Below are 23,296 nucleotides of genomic sequence, written 5' to 3'. Positions count from 1 at the left end.
TCCAGGCATGTGTTGGGGTGGGGCCTGGGAAACACAACAGGGGTTTTGCTAAACTTGTCTGCCTGGCGCTAGAGGCTCATTTTTGAACTTCTGGGTCAGCACATCTACTATGGCCCAGCTTTCGGTGCTTATAATTTGGCTTCCTGCCCAAACATGTCATATGGAGAAACTTCTGGAAAACTTTAAGGAGTGGGGAAAAGCCAACATGTCTGAAATCATCCCATTGAAACTGACTGTTGACTAGATGATCCCGTGACACTCTGCGAAGCCTATGTTGTCCATCTATAGGTGACCAAAATGAAGCCACAATTACAGGGTTTAGCAAATTTCATCTGCACGCAGTTGGGTAATAATACTTAGAATTACCTGCTGAAAGAGATGTCCTGAATGGCTCAGAATGGAAGCTTGGAGCTCAGGAACCAGTAGAATAAGGCACACCTGAGCAGATGTCCACCTAGTGATTAGGTCATCTGTGAGACCAAAGAGAAGGCACGGGGCTCAAGCCAGCTGACTGCCCAGAATGTCAAGGGGTTACGTGGTCTGCATGAAAACTTCCTTTAACACACATCAGTATAAACTGTGAGACGTGGCTGCACAAATTTATACTCTAATCGATACTCAAGTGGTGCTTAATTTGTACATAAAATGCCCTTATCCAAAGCAACACCCAAAAGTTTAGTAATCGGAATGAGAAGCTGCTAAGAATTTTTTTTATTGTGGTAAAATATGCATAACCTTATAAGGTGTACCATTTTAACCATTTTTAGGTGTACAGTTCATAAGTACATTCACATTGTTGTTCAGCCATCACCACCACCCATCTCCAAAACTCCTTTCATCGTGCAAAACCAAAGCGCTGTCCCCACTAGACACCAACTCCCCACCCCCTCCCCCAGCCCCTGGCAACCACCATTCTACTTTCTGTCTCTATGAATTTGACTACTCTACGGACTTCGCGTAAGTGGTATCATACAATATTTGTCTTCTTGTGACTGGCTATTTCACTTAACATAATGTCCTCAAGGTTCATCCATGTTGTGGCATGTGACAGACTGCCTTCCTTCGTAAGGCTGATGTATAGACCACCTTTTGTTTATCCATCCATCCTTTGGTGGACATTTGGGTTGCTTCCACTTTTGACTATTGTGAGTACTAATACTGCTATGAATATTGATGTGCAAACATCTGTTCAAGCCCTTGCTTCAGTCCTTTCAGGGTTGTTTTTTTTTTTTTGGTGAAATTAATGGCATTTAAGATTGGTGGTTGGGGGCCAGCCCCATGGCCGAGTGGTTAGGTTTGCGGGCTCTGCTTCGGCAGCCCAGGGTTTCACAGGTTCAGATCCTGGATGCAGACATGGCACCACTCACCAGACCATGCTGAGGCGGCATCCCACATGCCACAACTAGAAGGACCCACAACTAAAATATACAACTAGGTACTGGGGGGATTTGGGGAGAAAAAGCAGGAAAAAAAAAAAGAAAAGATTGGCAACAGTTGTTAGCTCAAGTGTCAATCTTTAAAAAAAAAATTAAAAAAAAAAAAAGATTGGTGGTTGGTAATGTACATGCAGGAAGAGGGCATAGGAATCAGGCGGGGCCAGGAGCCTGTGCTAGAGGAGCAGGTGGCTGGTCCAGAGTCTGTTGGGCTCATGGCCCTGCTCTGAGCTGCCACAAGAAGGCAGGTCCTGCCACTCATGACCCCAGTGAGAGCCTTACCTGCAAAGCAAGGCCTGCAGCCTGAGGGCAGAAAAAGGGGCAACATCTGTCCCCTCCTTGGTTACCTACCACAAACCATCTGGGCCCATACTCACCAAGATTGACTCAGGCCAGCTCACAACCTAGGGAGATCCTGGTACCAGCACAAGGTAGGTTAAATGAGGTGGTGAGTGAATACACCCACAGCGCCTGGAGCATGCCAGGCACTTAGCTGGGTGCTCACCAAATGCAAGCTAGAGTGAGCTAGCACAATGGGAAGTGGACAGTGTGATCCAGGCAGGCGGTCAGTGATGGGAGGTGCAGAAGATGCTGAGTAATGGAGCTGGTGGGCAATGAGAACAAGTGTACAAGTTTCCTGTTGCTGCTGTAACAAGTTACCATGAACTTACTGGCTTAAAATAACAGATTTAAGAATTACAGTTGTAACTGCAATTAATTATAATTGTAATTTACGATTACAGATTTACTTACAATTCTGAATGTCTTAAGTCTAGAGTGGGTCTCACTGAGCTACCATCAAGATGCTGGCAGGGCTGTGTCCTTCTGGAGGCTCTAAGGGAAGAGCCTGTTCCTCATCTTTTCCAGCTGCTACAGGCTGCCTGCATTCCTTGGCTTGTGGCCACTTCCTCCATCCTCAAAGTCAGCAAGCAACAGCAGGTCAGTCCTTCTCACATCGCGTCTCTCAGACCTCCTCTTCTGCCTTCCTCTTCACTTCTAGGGACTCTTGTGATGACATTGGACCCACCCAGATAATCCCAAATCCTCTCTCCATCTTCTGATTAGCTTAACTCCATCTGCAACCGTAATTCCCCTTTTCCTTGTAACCTGACATATTCACCAGTTCCAGGGATTGGGACTCAGACATCTTGGGGCAGAGGAAGATTATTCTGCCCACCCGGAGTGATCTGGAGAAGGCAGATCTCCTGGGGAGAAACCAGGGAGAAGGGGTGATTGTTACCAGGATTCCAAGTACCAGGGAGAAGTTTATGAATTTGGAAGGGCCCTCCAAAAGCAAAGCAGGGTGTCTGGCTTTGGAGATCCTGGTAAACGGGTGCGTTATCATAGCAAAACTGGAGATCTGGGAACAAAAGGGGGGTCCAAGCGGTGAGACTGGGGAACAAGTGGGAACTTGGCCTCAAGAGCAAGTGAAAGGACATTCACAGTCACTGGGCGGGATCAGAGGAGCACCGCCAACAAGGCTAATGGACTGTGGAGTCATCTTAGAATTTAACTTATTCGCAGGGTTCCTCATCCCCACTGATTCTGGGCAAGGCCAATCACATCCTAAAGTTGGGAGGCGACGGTTTGCAGGAAAGAGCCAGGGTGTTCTGGTTATAGGCCCCATAATCAAAAAGGCAGAATGCTGTTGGAGTGTGAAACCCAAGCAACAGGACAACGGGAGGAGGAGTACAATTTGAAACTCAGACAGAGCCAAATGAGGCGAACCCGTACACAAGGGGTGCGCCAAGGGGAGGCGAACAGATGGCACCACTCAGCCCACCTGCTCCGCTTTGCTGGGTGAGCCTGCAGGCTGCCAGCGAAAGCCAAAACGGATCCAGAAAAGAAAGAGGAACTTTCAACAGCATGTTGGGAGTAGAAGGCAACGAGAAATGTTGACAGGGATCAGAGTTATCCATTGGGAATTTGATTCCATTTCTGCTGTGCAACCAGCATGTGAATGATCACTTTCTCTCCAGAAAATCCAAAGCCAAGTGTCCCTTTTGCATTAATGCATGGTCAAATCAGAGTTGTTTGGGAAATACTTAGAAAAACCAAGTCCTGCTTCAAGGTGGGCACAGATGCAAACACAGTCTTCCCACAGGCCATGTCCCCTAAGGAAGACAATTATAAGGAATACGTCAGTCTTTGCAAGAGAATTCTCACTTGCAGAAGTCAAGAAAGCATGAGGCATAAAAGGGAGCTCTCCCCGGGTTGGCTCTCCCTTTGCTCTGAGATTCTGTTTGATTTCCTAGGAGACCTCAGGGCACTGCTTTGTTTAAGACGCTGAAAGCCCAGCAGTCCTGTGTTATAATTAGTTTTAGCCATCAGCAGAAAGCACCTTTGTCTTATTTCTTGAAAGTCAAAGGCAATCGATACATCCTACACTTTATACCTCCCCTGGCTGATCAGAAGGTCAACTGGCAAGAAACTCTCCACCCTGGGGATGGCTGAAATCCTTAGGACTATGAAAAGAGCAGAACCCACGCTGCCTTCCCCTGCCTTCCTCTCAGAAGTTATCACAGTTGAAGCCAAGGGCACTGGCCAAACGGGGCAGTAATGTTCCAGGTTAACCTCGAAACGCAGGAGCTAGGACCCAGACGGAACTCACACACACGCTTCTGAGTGGGTGTCTTTCTTAGCCTGGGGCCCCACTATTAAAAATGAAGATATTAACTGGATTACAGCCAGCCCTTTTAACCAAGAGTTTCCGATTTGCAATTTAATAAACTCCCGCTACGGTGGCTAGTTAATGAAAACTAGAGCGTTAAGACCCCACTCAAACAACCCGTTGCCAGCCTTGTAGGGCTGGCTATCAATAGCATCCAATTTTAAATGTCAAGACTTTCATTTTGGAAACCCTCAAGATCACGCAGGGTTTGCCATGCAAGAATTATTACTACAAAATGATTTTAAGTCTGCTTAAATGGCATAGCCCTAGTTAAGTCCAAAATGAAATACTGTTTTCATATCACTGCTTCTGGAGAAACATCGCAACACCCAGGTATTTCCCATCAAATAAAATAGTGGCCCAATGCGGGGTGTTTGAAAGCAGGGCAGCTGTGGGGAGGTGATGAAGATTCTTCTCCTTCTGCCATTTTTGTACAACCATGAGGAAAGAAAAAGAACTGTAGATAAGGGAAGCAGAAGGAGGTTACACCTTAGCGTTAATTTCAGGAAGTCAAACATAGACTTTAGTCTCCATTCAGATGCCACTCATCCCTAGGTTGGAGGAGAAAAGATGAAGGCCCAGAACAAATGGGAGCCCACAGCGTTCCCAGGCAGGTCCTAAGGGCTCGGAGCTGTTAGGTGGAAAATCTATTCCTGTGGAATCACTACCCCATAGTGCGGTGGCAGTATCATGTCCATCCCCAGCTATCACCCCAAAACCGGGATAAAGCAGGACAGACACACCTCCCCAAAGCATGTGCTTGGAACCCAGTTAGTTTAGGCCTACAGATTCGGCCCGCAGGAATTCGCGCTAACACGTCTCAGGTGACTGACTCTGGGAAGGCTGATGTGACTCAACGGCGCTGAAATTACTACCTTCCACCTAGTCCAAAAGTCGTCCACCGGCTTTCAAGGTTCTGCATGATCTAGCCCAGGCCTCCTCAGCTAGCTTTATTTCTAACACACACCAATCTTCCAGCTGTCCTCCCACCAATTCCCCCTCTCTTTCCTGCTCCCCTTTTCTGGGGCTGAGCCCTCACTGTCCACACAGTCAAACCATCACACATTCTCTGAGGCCACGGTTCTCAGGACTATGTGGACAGAGGCCTGGGGACATGGTTCAAGGCTCCAAATCAAGAACCCTCCTCCAAGCAGCTCCCTCATTATCCACACCAGCATGTCCCAAGCTGCAGGATGGGGCCCACTAGTGCAGGGGTTGAAATCAATTTAGGGAGTTAAGAGTGAGCTGAGCATTTGTAATGAATTAGAAAAGAACTGGAAGGATCAGGAATCAAGGCAGGATCCCTAGTAAATATCATTTCCTCAAACTTTTCTCCCAGTGGATACACCCCCACCCACACACTTGCAGGATCACGACGTGAAATGTAGTCCTCATGGTGGACTGTTGTCACAAAAAATAGGAAAACAATGATCTAAAGCAATAGTCTCCAACTGTTTTTTGATCTCTCACTCCATCCTTCAAAAATTTTTGAAATTCAAACTCTCAATATATGTATATTTATAAACATAGCAATTACATTTATATATTTATTAATTATATTCATGTACTACCATACTGGATATGATATACCTTATAAACGTATCCAGAAATAGTAATAAAAGATTTCACGGAAAAATAAATGGGATTGTTACTTCTCGTACTTTCTGCCATGTCCTTGCCCATCACCGTGGGTGAACAGAACCCACCCCCTTGGAGATGACAGGTCCTCACCACTCCCTCACCTGTTCTCCAGTAACACAAAATCAGGTGCTTAGAAGATAATTCCTGCCCACAAGTCCCCCAGAATCTGGTGAGGAAACTGTTGTACAAAATGTCAATATAACACAAGATGGAAACTGCTGGAAGAGAAAGGTGAGCAAAATGTGTCGGCATTACAGAGGAGAGAGCTAATCAGAGTTCCTGAGAGAGGGAAGTGAGGTTTCACCAAGACACTGACACTCAAGCCGGTGGGTGAAGGCTGGGTGGGCTGCAGAGAGGAGGAATGGCTCTCTAGACCAAAGGAGCCAAGGTGTGCAGCTCTTCTTCCCCTTCAAGATCACCCGGACACTTGTTTAAAATTCCCAGAACTCCTCCTCCTAGACTCTGCCTCGGTGGATCCGGGGCAGGGAGGGCCCAGGTTTTGCACAGACTCCCATCCCCTTCCTTCCACACCCCTGTAACAGGAGGGCAATAAGGCAGGGAGGGGCTCCCCGTGGTGCTGCAGCCTCGCCTAAAAGTGGATTACAGAATCCAAGAGTCTCAGTGCATGGGAATGGCCTAATTATAGGAGCCAGCAAGTTGCTCACGCAAAGCTGTTTTTTACCTTGATATAATTCAACCTTTCACCACTTACACTCAAGTGGAAAAAGGCTTCGTATCCCAAAATGCTGTGCCACCAGACAGCGTTGGTAGAAAATGTTTCTTAACAGTTTCTCTGTCTGCCAACGTTGCCTCCTCTTTCCTCCCTTTGGGAAACCCTCTCTCATACCTTCAGGGTTCTCACCCCGGCTCCAGGGTGGAAGATGTGACCCAAATCTAAGGTAACCATCAGCATACTGCAATCCTCAATCTACAGCGATTGATTTTGGGGGTAAAAATCCACACAGAAAATCAGAAGTAAGGGAGAACAAGGAGACTTTGACTGAGATTGCTCGTGGAGAGACACGCTCTTTCCCACCCCATCCCCACCTGAACCTCCAGTAAAGAGAGACTCAGGCTGCAGCATCCATCCTACTACCAAGGGATGCGGGAGGGGCCTTCTGAGAAAGGATTCACACAGAGGAAGTAGAGATTATACTGGGAAAGTAACCAGGACATGTAATAATGTGGGAGCCATGGAGCCCCGTCCACCTTTTTCATTATATAAACAAAAAACTTCCCCCTTTTCCTTCAGGCCAGTCAGAGTAGCATTTTTTACTACTTGCAACTCTAAGGGTCCAACAGACACATCTCCCGTCTCCTATACACACTGCAAGGTGAGTGGAGGCTCCGAACTCCTCCACCTACCATGCACAGGGTAGGCACTTGGGCAATTTTTATTGAACAGACAGTTGTTTTCCAAAGCAGAAAAAGTACAGGTTACACAGAAAATTTTATTCTTTCAAAGAGCAGTTTTGGACATGATTATCATACACCCTATATGATCATGTCAAAATAAGGCCACTTTCTTAAACATCTGGAAGAGAAAAAGTAAAACATAAATGGCAAAAATGTATTTGCTCTCTACAACATGACATACATGATATATCTGATTCTATAATTTCTTTTTCTGAGGAAGATATGCCCTGAGCTCACATCTGTACCAACCTTCCTCTATTTTATAGTATGTAGACTGCCAGCACAGCATGGCCGCTAACAGAGCAGTGTAGGTCCACACCCAGGAACCAAACCAAGACTGCTGAAGTGGAGTGCACTGAACTTAACCACTAAGCCACTGGGGCTGGCCCCTGATTCTATAATTTTCTAAGACTCTTTTCCAAAACCCAAATGTAAAATTAAGATCAAGTTATCATTATGATTGAGTTCAAATTCAGTTAAACATGCATCCATTCAGCAATAAGTCAAAGAACAAGGGAGGCACGCCTCTATGTCCCAAGCTGGACCAGCATGAGACGCCATATAAGCTGTGATGAAACTGGGCTTCATAACAAGAGGAGAAGAGTGAGGTATACCAAGTTGTTCCAGGCATTTCGTAGAAAGTAATTCTGTCCTATATGCAAGATTAGCCTTCAAGTCCTCGAAGATCCTTTTCCACCTAAATCCTAATTACTACTAAAAATATTTCTACTTCTTGTTTTGTACATTTCATTAAGCTGGGAAAAATTATAACCAAAACGATTAAAAGTTAGAAACTCCTGAGCTTGTCCAGGGGCAAATATATGTCTTAGGATTCTTTGGTTGCAATTGACAGAAACCCAATTAGAAAGTTTGGGCAAAGGGAGGAGGCCCATTCCCTCACATTAAGCACATCGCCTCTGCCAAAGGTGGGGAGAGATGGAACCAGGGACTCAAATGATGTTGGGACTCTGTCTCCATCACATTCTCCAGAAGCGCACTTTATCCAGACGAGCTGAGTCCTGAGGTCAGAAGCAGAGCTGCCAGCTACTTACATCTTCACAGTTTTGTGGCCAAAAAGAAGAAGACTCCATTTCCAGTCCAAATCCCCCAGGGAAGAACTCTGACTGGCCAGCTTTGGTTAAATGTCGGATGACCAACTGTCCCAGTTTGCCTGGGACTGAGGAGGTACCCAGGACTTAAGACTTCCAATTTTGAAGCTGAGGAAGTCCAAGCAAACCAGAACAAGTGTAACCCTACATAAATGCCACCCCCAGACCAATATCGTAGCCTGCGGGGTGAGTTACTAAGACTCCAGTTTAGGTCGAGTGCCTACCTTTTAATTGATCACTGTTGCCAGGGAGTTGGAACCCACACGGGACCCATACAGACCTCAGGGAGGGACGAGGGGAGAGAGTGACTTCCATCTAGAAGGAATGGGTTAGACATGAGCACTAAAATATTACTGGAGTTGGGCAGCTGCCCCGATCTGCTTCTATCATACTACCTAATCGTGTGATTAAGTGAGTCCTGAAAATATTCCAACCAAACAAACTTATCTTGGAATTTTAGTTCTCTAAACTCACTAGAAGGAGTCTTATTCTATGACTGCCTCAGAGTAATAAATGCTACCTTAGTGAACCGAAATAGTTAACACACAGTTTAAACCGCTTTCGTGTCTAAGAAATCTAATTCGTTTCGTAGAAACTATCCGACTAAGTACTACATTAATCATTTGTCACATCTTCAAAACTACTACACTCTGTCAAAACATATCCTACAGTTTGATGTTAAACAGTCTGAAGCATTTATAACAATATAATGTATGCATGCTGTCAAATTGCATATTTCACCTTCTAGCAATTCTCTGTTCTTGAGAACTTAGTTTCCTCCATGTGCTTTAGAATTGCTTGAATTCTTTAGCTCATTCTTTCAGGAAACGGAATTAATATTTAAAGGCAGTAACAGTGTAATTTCAAGAATGTCTCAGTAATAACCAGAGTTCCCATAACATAAATTATCCTGTTCTTTTAGTAGTCTTATTTCCTTTACCAAGTCAGACAATTGAGACAAGCTGGAAAAAGGCAGGGGGGGTGGGAAGGGGTGAAGGGGGCATTGAATTATATTCAATTTCCCAGGAAGATTTAGGTTTGTTGAATCAAGGTGCAAAGTCAACAAATACAAAGACACAGGGACATTTCTAGCCTGCTTTCAGTTGCCTGTGCTTTTAAGAAAATAGATTTAGACCTACGTGTGTGAAATGGTATAGCGAAAAGAAACATCCTGGGTTAAGGCACAAAATCACAGATTCTCACAGCTGTCCACCACTGTCCTACTCTCGGAATTTCTGCTCACCTTTGTTCCAGTTGCACAAACTCTTTGAATTTTCCAGCTAGAAGGTGGTTGTTCCGGGATGACTTATGGTTTCGTGGACATCCTGACCTCTCTAGCATGAAGAGAGGTGCTCCACCCTAGTTCTACCAGATCTAAAAGCCTCCCAATGGCTAAGTTCAAGGACTTGGGTAGGGCTTGTGCCCCCTAAGGTCAAAGGTAGCTTTGGGTCAAATGCACAACTAAAACTGTGCTTTGAATAGTGAAAAAAAATTCAGCAGATTCAAGTTCAATGTTTCTCCAAAGGATATTGAATAGAAAAATAAGGGCAAACAAAGCAATAGAAAATACAAAAGGACAGATGTGGATGTGTTTACGGAGCAAAGGTGTTTTGTTCTGAGGTTTCTGAAATAAGACAGGTCTTATTTCCTCCTGGGAAAAAGCAGAGTCTTCTTGTCTTCAGCTATCAATGTCCTGGAAAGAGAACAAACTACTTTCATCCTGGTAGGAGACCCACGTTCCACAGGTTCCATCTCATCTCGCTCCCAGCCTCTCTGCAGAAATTGCCCAACATTAGGTATAGTGGAAGCTGGAAGAGAGAATGGGAAAAAGCACCTCTTGGAGAGTGGACAGAAAGGTTAGAAGGAAGTGGAAAGTCTAGAAAGGAAAGAAAGTGGAGATAACAGACGGAACTTGGCATAAAGGACACCCAAACAATAACATCTTGGTCAGCACATTGAGGGAGGACAAAGAAGGAACCCCGACAGCTGTGTGGAGGTGGAGCACCCACCGAGTCCAGGAGGGGAAGGTTCCATCTCCTATTACAGGCCCAGCTGCCTTAAACGTGACTTTGCCCCCCAGCTAATGAACTGGTGGAGGACCCCTTGAAGCATGAAATATATCACCTAATTTTAAAATGACTAATTTTTTTGAATCCCTGAAATCAAAAGCAAACTGAGACAAATGAACTTAAAACAGAGAGAAAGGATTTATCTCAAGTGTGTTTGCAACACAGCACTTTGAATGCACGTCCTTAAAGGTTTGATTTTAGGGATGAAAATAATGACATATTAAAGTTTAACTTCACTTAGTATTTCTATAGTTTGTAATACTATGTGTACAGTTAGCTTAAAGCTGTTCACTTTGTATTGTACAATCAAGCAATTTTTTTTCAGGTTTTGTTTTGTTTTAGTCCCTGGAACCTGTGAATGTTACCTTAAGAGGAAAAAAAAAACATTACTTTGCAAAGGTGATCTAGTTAAGGATCTTGAGATGGGGAATTAGCCTGTATGATCTGGGTGGGCCATAAATGTACTCACATGTGTCCTTATAAGAGCAAATCAGGAGATTAGACACACACCAGGAGAAGGCCACGTGAACACAGAGGCAGAGCGATGCAACCACGAGCCGGGAACGCCACCGCCACCACAGCTGGAAGAGGCGGGGAACATATTTTCCCTTAGAACCTCCTGAGGGAGCATAGCTCTGCCAACACCTTGATTTCAGTCCAATGATACTGATTTCTGACTTTTGGCCTCCAGAGCTGTGAGAGAATAAATTTCTGTTAAGTTACCAAGTTGTGGTAATTTGTTGGGACAGCCACAGGAAACTTGTACAACGATGTAAGGAACCATTTCCAGGCTATCAGAACAGATACTAAATGCACATACTATTATTAAAATTCAATTGAAACTATCAATACAAACTCATGGGTTTTTAAAATAAGACATTGCATTGAATCTAAGATTCACCTTTTTGTTATGTTTTAACATCTCTGCAATCAGGATTTATCTTATAATCAATGGCAATTCATATGTAAAGTGGTTATGATCTATTTTTTCAATGGGACATAAAACAATGATGCTTCATACAATGAAGGATGCCTTAGTTTTGATGAAATGTAGAACATACTTTCTAATTTTGAACATTGACATGGCCTAGAAGCTCCCACTATCCAAATCTGTGACAATTTGAGCAACAAAAAAGAATATTGATTATAATGGATTGAAACACAATGAATCAATGAAAATAGATGAGTCCATAATGATCCTAAAAAAGAGAGAGATCAAGAATAATTTCTTGTGTCACAAGTTGCCGTAGCTTACTTTAGCAATTAACATGAAAGAATTAAGCCTTCATCAAGCCTTTCCAGTAAAAATGGCATTTCAGAGAAATCAATTATCTGGTTGATGAAGGAAAACCCTGCTTTACAGAAGAACGCCAGGTAATACCGAGAAGAAATAATGGAATTGGAAACTCGACATTCTGCAAACCTATATGAAGCCATTGGCCCAGGTAAGGATGTTCAAATGACGTTAAAATTTTTGGATAAATCATTAATGGCAATGGAATATTCATATAAATCCCAAGTTCACCACACAGATTATTTGTTAATGTCAAAGAGAAAATCAATAATTTTCCCATGGAAGAATCAAGCTGTTACCATGATAGTCTAGCGGCCAAACTCACTATCGGTGTCCTAAGATATTATGTGCCTCAGTGCAATATGAGGTTCATGACATTGCCTATATCCATTTCTAATGAAAAATGTGTGAATTGGATCCACTAATCCTATAGAACTAACTTCTAGTTTACAGGAAATAGAGGGGAGAAAGGGTCAACTTAAATGACACCATAAGAAACAAATCTGACAAATCCAAGAAGTAGCCATCTTGCAGGAAAGCTGGCCCGGCCGGCTCAACAAGTCAAGGTTGTGAAAACAGAGAGGGAACTGTGCCTGAGAGAAAAAGACTCAGGGATTCAACAACCAGATTCAGTGAGTGGTCCTGGGTTGGGGCTGAGTCTGAACAAACCGACTAAACTGGCCATTTGGGGGATAATCGGAGAAACCTGGATAGAGACTGTGTATAAGATAAAATTAAAATGTGTGCACATGGAAAAGTGGTGATTACTAACTGAAAAATGCTCCTTACTACTTAGCATGGGTAGTACGATCCTATTTTGGCTTTAAAAAGCACTCATAGATATATATCATATATCACACACACATGCCCATGTACATGAACACGCACACACACACAAATGGAATGAAATGCCCTAAGGTATTAAAAGCGATAGTCTCTGAATGATAAGAACAAAGTGTTTCAATCTTCTTATTCTTATTTTTGTCTTTATTTTCTAACTTTCTAGGATGTTCACTTACTGAATTTGCAATAATAAAAATTATATTTTAAATTGAAAATAAAATCCACTCAGGACTTTCACTTCTGTCAGTATAGAAGACTAGATACACTGCTTGACTCTCCCTCTAACACAACTAAAAATGCTGGATAAACATAAAAGTATCTTGGGGCTGGCCCTATGGCCTAGTGGATAAGTTTGGTGCTCTCCGCTTCAGCGGCCCAGGTTCTGTTCGTTCTGTTCCCAAGCGTGGACCTACACCACTCATCAGCGGCCGCGCTGTGGTGGCAACTCACATACAAAATAGAGGAAAATTGGCACAGATGTAAGCTCAGGTCAAATCTTCCTCAGCAAAAAATAAATAAAATAAAATAAAAACATGTTTTAGATGTATTAACAAGATAGCAAAAAAGTAAAGACTTCTGCAATGCAAAAAAACAAAGGAAAAGCAGGAGCCAGAGAATTAACTGCAGTGTGCATCTTAAAATTTCAAAGTAGACACTAAAAGAATTGAAGAAGAGTGTAGAACTTCTAAACTAGTCATGAGGGAAAATGGAATGAGGGGAAGAAAAGCAGAAAAAAAGGAGAAACAAATAACAAGAGCAAAAGTATGTGGTGGATATTAACCCAAGTGTGTGTAATGACAATAATGTAAATGGACTAAATGTTCCAGTTTAAAGACAAAGATGGTCAAATTGGATTAAAATATCCAATTACATATAGTTTCCAAAAGGCATATATATAACGAAAGAATACAGGAAGTTTCAAAGAAAAAGGATAGGAGAAGATGTGCCAGGAAAATAGTAACAAAAGAGACTTGGTGTCACTCTATTAGGTATTTTATAAATTAGGTGATAGATGGACAGATAGATAGAAATACACACACATGAATTTATATTACTAGATACATAAACCTTAAGGCAAAAAGCATTTCTAAACACGAAATTAAAATAACAGTTTTAATTTAACAGAAGACATAATAATTTGAAACCTATATACAACTCATAAAATAGGCTCAAAATAGACAAAGCCAAAATGACGGAACTATGGGAGAAAAATTCAAATCAACAATCAGATGGGAAATTTTCACATACCCCTTTTAGCAACTGATAGATCAAATGGATACATATTTTATATATATATTAGCCTAATTAAGGCTGTAATATAGCTAAGGCTGTGACAGACTTGATCACTATAATCAATAAGATTTGTTTAAGGTACTTATAATGAATATTGCATTCAAAACATGGGAAATACAAATTCTTCACAAGCATAGACAAAACATTTAGAAAAATCAACAACATATTGGGCTTTAAAGCAAGTTTGGACACATTTTAAAGAATTTGGCTTGTATAGACTACTATGCAATTATTAGGAATCAATAAGAGAGTAAGAAAAACTATTTTACTAGTATAACCATCGAGTTACAATAAATTTGGTTATAGCGAAATAATGTGCCTGGCAGGATGAGGTGGCTGTCCAGAATCCTCTTGAGGATTTTAACAGATGAATATGAGAGAATAACCACCAATTGTCCGTGACAAAATTAATGTCTGCGTCTGTGTATAAGGGGTTAATTTGGACTTAATGGGATCTTTTCTTCTTTGGAGTGTGGGAAATCATTTGTTCCTAAGCAATTCACAGGGTTTTCTGGTTCAGCCTTTGTGCTTTTCCAAGCCAAAATGTTCCTTCCCACGTCTAGCAAGATAAAGTACTCAGGACAGCTGGATTTTTAAAACACCCTTGTGATTTGGATCTTTATTAGGATAAGCAGGAAAATATTACTAAATTGAGATCTTCTCTCATAGTTTATAAACTCGGGATTGGGGTCTAAGTACTAGCACCAGAAAACACAAATTGGGCACATGGACATTGCATGTTTAAGCCATGCTAAAAAGAGGGAATTTGTAGCCAAACTACAATGAAAGCTCATTGATAAAGACTAAAGAACTGCCATGTGGTCATTTCATGTTTGATATGATATGTAGTCCCCTCTGCTTTTATTTGAAAGACATTCAGAAGCTTCGAAAAGGTGATTGTGAATTTAATTAATAGAAATAGGAAAATTCCAAAATACTGTTTGAATACAGAAGTGCTCCTGGGAACTCTGTGGTCAACAGACCTTTCAGGTTGTAACTAGAACCATGAATCATCACACTAGACATAGTATAGATCTTGGGTCTGTTTCTATTGATTTACGCAGCACTATCAGAGAAATCATGAACTCAGAGATCTTGTCTACTTTGAACAGTTTCATCTGCCTGTGAAAACAGAGATCAGAATCCCGGGCAAGTGTTGAGACGTTACAGTAAGATATAGTAGGAAAAGGAGGTGTGCATCCAAGAGGAGGTGACAAGATAACAGAAAAGGAATAGAAAAGGATAGTGAATTTCAAAACGATTTCAAGTGTAACTATGCTTATGTGGCTCATTGCTAGAACCAGACTACAAGTTATTCCGTGGATAATTGAGACTCTGAAAAATCTTTTTGATTCTGGTCTTATCTGAACTACTTAGTTCATGAGCAAAAACAATGGCAGAGTTAGTCTTGAGGCAGTGTTTTCCAACTTTTTTCACATTGTGGTACACCGAGAATGATTATTCTTTCTTGGCACACTAGGAGAAATGCTGACCACCTGGACTGGCCTGGACCTGCCCTCCAGCCCAGGCCCTGCCCTGCACACATCCCGGACCTGGGGAGATCAATATTGAGGCCACACATTGAGAAGCTTGACCTTCGGGCCCCAAATGAATAGCTGTTTCAAAGGCATCTCAAATTCACCATCCAAAGCCCTATTCCTCAACTTCCTCCCAAGATCTGCGTCTCCCACAGATTTCCCATCTCAGTAAGTGGTAACTCCATTCCTCCAATTGATCAAACCAGAAGGCTTGGATTGAACCTTGACTCATCTCATTTCCTCACATCCTGGTATGGACTGAATTGTTTCCCCCAAAAAAGATACATTGAAGTGCTAACCCCAGTCCGTCAGAATGTGATCTTATTTAGAAATAGGATCATTGCAGTTGTCATTAGTTAAGTTTGGATGAGGTTGTCTGGAGTAAAGTGGGCTCCAAATCCTATACGACTGATGTCCTTACAAATGGGGGAAATTTGGACACAGGCATAGGGAGAAGACCATGTGAAGATGAAGGTAGAGATCAAGGTGATGCTTTGGCCAAGGAATGCCAAAGATTGCCAACAAACCATGAGAAGCTAGGAGAGAGGCATAGAACAAATTCTTTCTCACAGCCCTCAGAAGGAACCAACCCTGCCAACACTTTGATTTTGGACTTCTAGCCTCCAGAACCGTGAGATAAGAAATTTCTGTTGTTTAATCCACCCAATTTGTAGTACTTTGTTATGGCAATGCTAGCTGACTAATACACACACCTCATTCAATCCAACAGCAACTCCCCTGAGCACTACCAGGCAGTCCGACTGCTTCCCCCTGTACACATTGCTCCATCCTGCTCCAGCCTCCATCATCTCTTGCCTGGGTTAATTCAATGGCCTGCTACCTTTTCTCCCTGCTTCCACCCTTACCCCTTTTCTTCCCCAAAAATGTACTCTCAGCACGGCAGTCCAAATTATCCCTTTAAAAACCAAGTGAAATCATGTCACTCTTTTGCTCATCCTCCACTGACATCCCATCTCATCCAGAGCAGAGGCCAAAGGCCATGAAATGGCCAACAAGGCTTCCCACAGTCTGATTCCCAGGTACCACTCTGATCTCACAGCCTTCTACTCTCATTGCTCACTCCTTAATCTTCCTCCACTATCCCTTGCATGCTCCCCACTCACAGTTTTGGCACCTGTTGTTCCCTCTATCTCCAACATTCTTTCCCCAGATATCCACATCGCTGCCTCCCTCATCTCCCTCAGGTTCCATCTTCTCATGGAGGCCTTCCCTGGCCACTCCACACAAAGCCTCAACACTCCTCCCCACCCTGGCACCGCGCCCCTAGCCGTCTCTGCAGCACATATCTTCTTCTGACATCTATACATTTGGAGTCCTGTTTGCTGGGTAACTCCCCACACTAAGTGTGATGGTTATGAAGATGGGGGATTTTATCTGCTCTGTTCACTGCCATATCCACAGCATTAGAACCGGGCTTGGGGCATGGCAGTCCCCTCAATTACTATTTACTGAATGATTGAAGGAATGAATGCTTCTCAACACCCGTGACCTCCTGCTCATACCTGAAGGAACAACTCTCCTTCTGTGCCATGATGCCAATACAGAGTCTGACCCTAGTGAGTGGGGGCTGCTGAAAGGTCAAGTGCCCAGATCCTAGGATTGGAAGAGAACTGTTGCCTGGACCATCCTAATCTGCTAAAATACCAGGAAAGTGTGGTTTTAATGGGAAATATGGAAGATAAAACTAGAGACCAACTTGTCCCAACTATACTTAGTTAGTTGTCTGTTTGCAAAAGTAGTTAGATAAAGCAATACTAAAGCCCACCCCATAGATAACATCTCTGACACTTGCGTCATCATGGTAATGGGTGCTTGATTTTTTCAGGAACTGAGTGTCAACTCCTTGTCCAGTTCAGGCTGGTTAAGATGACTGACTCATCAACTGGGCCTGCGCAGATGACTGATAGGTGACCCTTTGACATCAAGGAACCGATAACTCCACACTCAGATCATGGTAACACTGCCATTTTGTGAACATGCATCCTATGAAAAGCCACGAAGCTTGACTGCACTTGCACGGATAATCAGTTACCTCACTTCTCCTTACCTCCAATCATCTGTCTCCACATTTCAGACCACCACCCTGCCCCCTTACCCCACAAATATCCCTAACCCCCATTTTTTGAGACGTGGACTTGAGAATTGTTATCCTGTCTGCTTGCTTGGCTGCCTTGTGAATAAACCTGTTCTCTACTGCACACTCATCATCTTGCTGATTGGCATAATCGTGCAGCAGGCAAAACAAACCTGGTTCGGTAACAAAGAGTTTACAAGATGGCTAAATAAGGGGAAAAAAGGAGAAAGGAATCACCCACAAAACTACCCATGACTAAGAAAAATAGGATCAGAGAAGAAAACCTGTCCACAAAGGACAGGTTTGAATAGTGCAGGGTTCATAGAAACACCAGGTTCATACAACATATTTTGGACCCAGCATTTAAAAAAGAAAGCTATGGCAATATTGTTAGAACTTCCAAAAGAAGTATGATGTCTTTATCACTTGTATTACTATTTCGACGTATTGAGGAAGAGAAAGCCAGCAGCAAACTTAAAAAACACATCAACACACAATTCAAAAAAAAAAGAGTAAAAAGCCAATAAACTCATAAAAAAATGTGTTTAACCTTCAAAGTCATCAAAGAAACACACATTAGAACAATAACAAAACAATTTTTCTATACGCCAGGCAGGATTATTTAAATGATAATAGCCAATGAATTTCAGAACAAGCATGGTCAGGGTGTAAAATCGGCATAATCTTTCTAAAGGAAAAGTGGGCATTATATATCAAAAGGTTTTTTAAATTCATATTCTATTATTCAGTGATGGCATTTATAATTTACTCCACTTCTTCCACAATGCTCTTTGTATGTAAAAGATAATTGCTCCAGGTAAGTGCAAGAGCAGGGATTGGAACTCATGTCTATCGGCTCCAAAGATCAAGGACCTACCAGGTTCTCAGCCTCCCACAAGAACGAAAGTGGGTCACAGAAGTAGAAATAGAGAGCTTAGGTGCAGAACTTTCAGTCTATCGGCAAACGGGATGGCGAATGCTTTCACTCTAAGTAGTGAAAGCCATGCTTCGACCTACAAAACACCTGAACCCAGATCACACCCAGCCAGGGGAGACAGCACATGGAGCATTTAAAACCCAAGCACAGACGGCTTCCTACTTTGGGAACACATTACCAATTCACATCACAATGATGTGCTTAGGAAGGTTAACCTAACAAGAAATTTCCTAACACTCACATGAATAAATGCATGTACATATCTGAATAGATTTAAGATGCTCGCTCAAGAACTTTTTGCTAAAAAGAGCTTTAACTGGAGACACAAAACACCAATTACTTTGCAGGCTCAAGCTTAAGCAATTTAGCATTATTTTAAAAGCCCTTGTCATAAAAACAAACAAAAGACAAACAGGGCTTTGCAGCGTCTCAGCCTCCCACTCCGGTCAGCCCACTGCCGTGGGTTTTACAAGGTTAGTTGTAAACGCGGACAAGACAACCCCGATGCGAGCTGTTCATTCGGAATTAACACATTTCGAAGTTGAGAGCCAGGCGAGTGGCACTGCTAATCAAGCAAGCGACAGCATTGATCTCTTTTGGCTCAGCTCAAAATAGGATATGCCACAGGTGACCCTGAGTCCTTCCCTCCCCTTCTCAAGCCATTAGCTGAACATCATATTTCTTTCTGCTGCCAACGCCGGCGCCACCAGCAGCACAATTCAAATAGGGCGAAAGAACACATGTGATGAGAACAGCTTATTAACTCTGTCTGGGGATTTCTGTGCGCACCTGTGGCTGGTGCTAAGGCATTCTCTTAATTTGCCAAAAGTAATGAGAAGATAGCCCGCAACCAATTATCCTACACACTTTACAGGAGAATGAACAGCTAAAACATTAGGATTTAAATTTAAATTGTGTGTTACAATGACTGAAGAGAGACTTATACCTAGGGAAATTTTAAGAAGTGATTTAAATATGAATGAATTGTCAGGAAAACATAGGTGTCGTTATTCTCTTATAGTATCTCAACCATGACAAGGTGACACAAATGAACAAGCCCTGAAGAATGACAAGAGATCAGATCTCTTGAAATCTGGACAGGCTCAGCCCTGAAGGAATGGTTTAAAGAACAAGCCAGATACGAATTTATAAATCATTCTCCATAAGCAAGGGTTCTACAGAGAACCCGGCGAACACAAATCCAAGGTCTGTGATCATCTATAAAAAGGCAGAAAGGCCCTCAACTCTGGTTTCCATCCCGTGAAGTTCCAAATGCCCCTTCATTTAAAGGCCAAAAGGCCAGCAATTTCCCTTTTAAAAGTTCTTTACTGTCTTATGCATTTTAAGAACGCAGAATATTTTCTCTGAGTCATTTCTTTGGGCTGTCTTACAGAGCATAGAAGAGTGGTGCAGAAGGACATCAGCTCCTCTTCCTTTGGCAGCTTCCAGCTCTTGTCAATCACAGGGCCTGAATCTTCGTTGCTTATTTTCCAGACCTGAATCACATCCTTATTTCTCTTCTCCTTCCTGGAGCACGTGTTCTTCAAGACGATGCCAAGTGCTCCCCTTTTGAATTGCAGATTCTAGCAGAAGTCTCTGGATTTATTCCCTTTGGAGAAGGAAGTTAGAGAGGAAGTTACCTTGAAAGTATTTCCCCGTATTTCTCCACTGTGAGTAACTCAATCTGGCCAGTGAACACCTGGCCCAAGGACAGTCAGTGAGCAGGCTGGCAAGGGGCCTGAGACAAAATCTCAGCGGCCGGGACTTGGGAAGGATGTATAGTTCAAAAAAGGACAGTAAGACGAAATTTAGAGTTGTAAATGTATGGCTGAAAAAAGTAACGCCTGCCATTTTCCTAATACGCACTATAAAATGTAATGTTTGATGAGATTTGCTGGGCCTGTGGAGAGGCACAGGAGAGAGTGATGTGAGGTTTCAAGGTTAAATATTGAATAATCCCCAAAAAGAGAGTGAGAATGGCCCAACGAGTGGAAGAGAGAGGGAAGGACTGGCCATGCTTGCTATCGGCGAGCAGGGTGGCCTTTCCCAGGCTCCTGTGTGTGCGTATCCTGCAAGAAGACCCCAAATCCTCAAAGCAACGAAAGTGAGTCATTCTTCTTAAACCGAGAGTCTGAGGAGTGCATCGATCAAACGGCATTTAAATTAATACCTAAGAGTAAAAGGGGTGTGGAAATTAATTTCCTACTGAATTACCATTACAAAATTATTTGTGTATTAGTAACTTAAACTACTTTCCCTTAAAAAATTCCACTTCTAAGAATGATAGTTATACTTTATATGTATTGATATATGTATGCCTTTAACACTATGCTATTCCAGGGACAGGACTAATATCTCTGTTAAGGAGTAACCAGCTTACCCGCTGGCTATGAATTTCTGTGGCTTATATTTCACTCGAGATATATCTAAAATGGTCTGATGAAAGAAGGAAGGATGATAGCGTTCTGTGGTACTTTAATAAAGTTAATTGACACATTAGTGCTAATGGTTGCTTTTGGGAGACTGAATATATAAACAAACAATGGCCAGACCACATATAAAAATAGAACTCTGGCCCACCACCTGCAGCAACCAGCCCAGGACACCAACCCTTTATCTTCGGGAACCAGCCCAGGAAGCCAGCCTGCCATAAGTCAGACTTGCAGGAAGCCAATTCCTATCTCTAGTGACAATCCAGGAAGCCAAACAATAACTTCTGTAACAGTCGGCACAAAATGCTCAGGACTTGATTAATAACTGACAGCTCCCCTAATATTTTTCCCCACTTCCAACTTAGGACCAACCAAAAAAGCCACATGTGGACACTTAAACAATCACACAGGATGTCCGGCTTCTGGCCAGCCCTCCTCCAACTTCCCCAGGCCAGCAGCCTCCATCAGGGCACACCTGAGCCTCCCCTGTTTTCACCATGAAGCTTCCCCACTCCTCTGCCCTGCCTTTGAGTCTCTGCCAAAACGCAAGTGAAAGAGGGCGGCTCCCTGGCTGCCGCAAGTTCAGACAAGTAGGCTGTACTTGTTCTCATGTGGTTGGTCTTCATCTGTATTGGTCTTTTCTATTTCTGTATCTTCATTTATTTTATGAACATTTCTAAAAAAGGGTTCTTATAAAAACAAGCAAGCCAGTAAAGCAAGGAAGGTGAAGGTGAGGCGACGCGTCTCTAGAACGCTTGGCCATGGAATTTTGTCTGCTGTCTCTTGTGACACCTTGAGCAAAAGAAGGACTTGAGTGCAAATTCACCCAACACGTGGATACATTTGTGAGTCCTGCAAAGCACTGTTTCCACAGCACATAGATTTCATGATCGAAACAAGAGGACTTTTTCAACTCACTTCCAAATGATACGATGCAAAGAAGATTTATACAAGAAAGCTGGGCCAATATAGAGCTCCCCAAGTCATCCCAAAAACTAGAAAGAGAAGACGTCCTTACTCTATCTTATGAATTTCTTTTAAAGACTTTTTGAAGAAAAATGAGAGTAATAATCTGGTGAAAGAGGTAAAAAGAAAAGCCGGAAGCCAGATGTCAACAACTCTCCATTTTTCGCTGAACCTCAAGGCCCCATGGTGGGGCTTTGAAGTTCTCCTGGTAGATGCCCAGAGGCGACAGCACCCCCAGGAACGGGGAGATAGCGACAGAAGATAGCCATGGGGAGAAGTCCTAAAGTAACAAAAGCAAGATGCTTTTCCTCCCAGCAATCATTACTCAAGGAAGGAACTCTAGGTACTTGAGTACCTAGAAACCCGGACTCAGAAATTAGTGAAACAGCAAAAAGCCCTGCAAAAGGGAAATGATGAAGAAGCAAACAGCCTGCAGGCCTTTGTTCCACGGAAGGTAGCCATCCAGGAACACAAGCAGTTAACAGCCAGGCACACTTCCCACCAACGTTCGCAGAAGCTGGTTCTGCAGAGAAACGTGCTTTTCACGATATGCCTCAAACCTGTCTGAAATAATTACCTGGGAAGCAAAAAGGTGGCATTTTAAATTTTAGTGACACGTTAATGAACAAGGTAATGCTCTTGATAGATACAGAGAAAGACTCACCACACAGAGCTGAGCAAGAGCTCCTGCCATCAAAACACAAGCCGTGTCAGTGGCCTTGGCAGGCCTGGCATGCGTCAGAGCTGCACTAAGGTTGTCACGGTCTCTTCAGACACCTCACAGCCCTGATGCATTTACTGCTTTTGTTGTCCCTGGAAGATGTTTGGCAAACATCTCAGAAGATTCGAGCCTCTGCCTTGGAGTCAAGGGTTAACAGGACGCCTTAATTACAGTATCAGTTATTGTACAGTGCTCCCTTTTTAAGAGAAATGACTTCTTTCAAGCTGAGGAATTGAGCTTCCATTTTTTCGTGTTTTTTTTCCTTTTTCTCCCCAAAGCCCCCCGGTACATAGTTATATATTCTTTGTTGTGGGTCCTTCTAGTTGTGGCATGTGGGACGCTGCCTCAGCGTGGTTGGATGAGCAGTGCCATGTCCGCGCCCAGGATTGGAACCAACGAAACTCTGGGGCGCCTGCAGCGGAGCACAGGAACCTAACCACTCGGCCACGGGGCCAGCCCTGAGCTTCCAGTTTTAAATGGCAAGATCTGAACATACAACAATTCAAAGTACACAGCTAGAAGACGGAGGGAAGCAGGTTTCACATGTATGGTCATGAACATGTCCCCAGACCCTTTCTGTCTCATCTTTGGCTGATCACCAGAGCCAGTGAGAGGAAAGGTGGGAGCCAGAGCCTGTGGGCAGCTCTCTTGAGGACCCTGCAGACTCCTCATGCTGGCCAGGTCTTCTGCAGACAACTTAAGCAGTAACGAAACATAGGGTCACTGTTAGGGGTTGAATTGTATCCCTCAAAAATTTGTAGGTTGACCCAGCAACTGATAATTGGATAAAGAAGATGTGGTGTGTGTGTGTATATATATATATATATATATATATATA

This window comes from Equus caballus, chromosome 21 (assembly GCF_041296265.1).
Source record: "Equus caballus isolate H_3958 breed thoroughbred chromosome 21, TB-T2T, whole genome shotgun sequence".
Lineage (NCBI taxonomy): Eukaryota > Metazoa > Chordata > Mammalia > Perissodactyla > Equidae > Equus > Equus caballus.
Note: the sequence above shows the minus strand (reverse complement) of the source record.